General features: G+C 38.3%; 1 pseudogene; it reads right to left on the bottom strand.

Moving 5' to 3' along the window:
* Positions 1-271: 271 nt before the first annotated feature.
* On the bottom strand, positions 272-1277 carry LOC103068903 (AP-1 complex subunit sigma-1A-like; annotated as a pseudogene).
* Positions 1278-3246: the final 1969 nt, after the last annotated feature.

Raw genomic sequence — 3246 nt, 5'->3', positions numbered from 1 at the left:
TAGCACCCCTGTCTTTGTCACATTTTCCTAACTCTTAGCTCCTAAAACCTTTGGTGGGAAAAGGGGAAACAGGAAGTGGGGAGTGGAGGAAGGAAGGAAATATTTGAGGATCTAAACCCACAGCTCACTCCGAAAGAAGGTGAGACAGCAGAGGCGGGGCTTCTGGGTACCCCCATGAAAACACCCTCAGAAAGACTTATGAGAAGCAGCCACTCATACCCTGTCTCTCCACCACTCCCCATATCATCACCCAGCCAGGCAGGGGCTCTTCCTAACCCATCTTCTCCAGCATACTTCAGGGCTTCTCATCCTCCTCCTGCAGCTGGTCATGCACCTGCATAGCCTTCATCACACTCTTCTTGGAGCTGTCCTGGACATCACCCTTCATCAAAAATGCATCTGAGGTGAAGCAGGACTTCTCAAAGTTGAAGATGATGTCCAGCTTGAAGTATTTGTCCAGGAGCTCCACATATTGTTCAGTCAGTTCAAGAGTTGAAACCGTGTACAAACCCCTGTGTCCTTGTCCTTTGAAATAAAAGGCTGAACCAAGAGTTAATGATGGGTAAATGTGAAGATTGTGGAACAAACAATAGCTGTTGGGCTGGGGAACTGGTAACAACTTAGACTATAAATCTGCCACATAGCAGTTTCCTGAAAGATATAGATAAAGCCTTGACACACGTTCCTAAGTAGTTTGTACAGGAAGCAGACACCCACCAGATGAAAACTGATGACTGTAAGAACATAGAACCTAGACTGGCTGGAACCAGAAGGTTGATGATGCTGACTCCCCATTACCTCACTACAAAGCAATCAGAAGAATGGACACAAGCTGATCACACCCTGCTCCTTGAACAATTACTATAAGACTCCTCACTACCCCTTCCAGGACAGGGCACACAGTCTTGAGGGCAATAGCCTGCTGTGGCCCCCTTTGCCTGGTAAAGCAATAAAGCTATTCTTTTCTGATTCACCCAAAACTCTGTCTCTGAGATTCAATTCGTTGCCAGTGTAGAGAGGGCAGGTCTCAGCAACAGTGTGATGGGCTCATTGCCTTGACCCTTGATGGCACAATAGAAATAGAGGCTGTCATGTTTCTTATAGACGACTTTGAGGTTTCTTCACTCTAGGTAGTTGCATATCCTGAGCTTGCAAGCTAGAATAACCACACACACTCCTGAACCATCTTCTTCTTCTTCATGTCTGACATGTCCAGATACCATTTTTTGCAGCCACAGCTTTCCCAGCAGGCTGAACATCAGTTTAAATCACATCATTTCACAGCTTCCAGGTCTGCATGTCCCTCTTAACACCGTAGATGCCAGCTCCACTCCCTTACTTAACCTTTACTTATCTTGTTTTCTCCCTCTCACTTGAAGCCTAGCCTGCTCTGGAGCCTTCTAAAAAGTCTAACTCAAAGTAATAAAATGTCAGAAGCGTATCTCCTTATTATGCGTGCCTTAGGGGCCAACAGTCTTTTGACAAGGCTAACTGCTCTCCTGATGCCTTTAACTGGAACCCACACATCAGACTTGCTTGGGGCTTTCACATTCAGGGATCAGCTCCTACTGCCACAGCTGACATTTCTGTTTTGTCCATGAGCTGAACTTTGGTGAACCTGGGAAATAATTTTTATTTTACAGTGAAGTATATATAAGTAAATTTCAGAGCAGCCAGTCTTATGATGTAGATGTCTTATGAATAAACAAATACATCTTTTATCCAGTTTTCCAAAACATTTTTAAAGCTGACTTAAAATAATAGTAATTTACCTTAAATTGCTTTTGAAAGTAATACAAAGTCATTCTTCTCTCATGATTGCTTGATTCTAGATTTCAAATTTGTCTTTGTGTATAATTATAATCTCTCGAGTTTCCTTCACAAATGAAATAGCAGATGGATTCTGTAAAGCCTGTGTTATATACACATGAATAATTTACACTATCAAGTATCTATTTCTCCAGCTAATCAAGGTTTTAAATAGTGAACAAAACTAATATTTCAATGGTAAAATAAAACCTTGTGTTATTGCTACAAGAATGGAAACCATGTAATAATGTTCAGCATGTGACTTTTGGTACTAGAATGCTTGGGTTTTATCATGCTAAGTGAAGTAAGCCAGACAGAGAAAGACAAATATCATATGATATCACTTTTATGTGAAATCTAAAATAAAACAGATACAAATGAATTTATATACAAAACAGAAATAGACCCACAGATAGAAAACAAACCTCCAAAAAGGAAAGAGAGGGAAAAGGGATAAATTAGGAGTTTGGGATTAACATATATCCAATACTATATATAAAATGTATAATCAACAAGTACCTACTGTTTAGAACAGGGGACTATACTCAATATTTTGTAATAATCTATGAGGGAAAAGAATCTGGAAAAAGTAGATATATATGTATGTATAACTGAATCACTTTACTGTACACCTGAAAACTAACACAACATTGTAAATAAATTATACTTCAATTTTAAAAAAGGCAAAAAATAAACTGAAAAACAAAACAACAAAAAACAAAAGTAAAAATACTTGCTCCACAATTTACTAGGTGTGGGGATATGAGAAAGCATTTCATTTAACTGTACCTCAGTTTCTTCATCAAAATGTACTTTATATTGCATCTGAAGCAGTTAGCATATTACTTGGCATGTAGTGTGCATTCATTAAACATTATTATTTATCTATTCCATTCCCACAGAGAGGTTTGGAGAGGGGTTAGTCTAAATAATTTGTGAGTTGCCTAGCTTTATTTTTCCCGTTACCAAAAATAAAATGATAGGTCCAGTGGGGTACTGAGTTGACTTCTACTGGGAAAACCGATTGTGAAATTTTCAGGAGTATGGGGAGTTGGTTGGTGTTATGTTGGTAGCTTAAAACTGGCTATGATAAGAGTATTTAACGAATCATTCCCAAAAGGCAGTTGCTAAACATTTACCAGGATGATATTGAAGTTAGCTTTGCTATCCAAATCAGTAGTTTTCTCCTTCTCTGATCTAAAAGGTCTTTAGACTGGTTATAGAAAATATTACATTCATTTAACAAAAAAGAAGAATTTGGAAATTTGGCAGTTTTCTTCAGTTTATAGAAACAATTTTCTATACTGTTAAATGTTTATCTATAACAGGACTCAGACATTTACTCCAAGTTATTCATCCAAGAGAAATGAAGGCATCTGTACACAAAAAGAATTGTTCAAGAATTCCCTAGCAACATTATTCATTATGGCCGAAAAC

Source organism: Lipotes vexillifer, unplaced genomic scaffold (genome assembly GCF_000442215.2).
Source record: "Lipotes vexillifer unplaced genomic scaffold, Lipotes_vexillifer_v1.1 scaffold373, whole genome shotgun sequence".
Taxonomy (NCBI): domain Eukaryota; kingdom Metazoa; phylum Chordata; class Mammalia; order Artiodactyla; family Lipotidae; genus Lipotes; species Lipotes vexillifer.
Note: the sequence above shows the minus strand (reverse complement) of the source record. Positions and strands in the feature narration are given on the sequence as shown.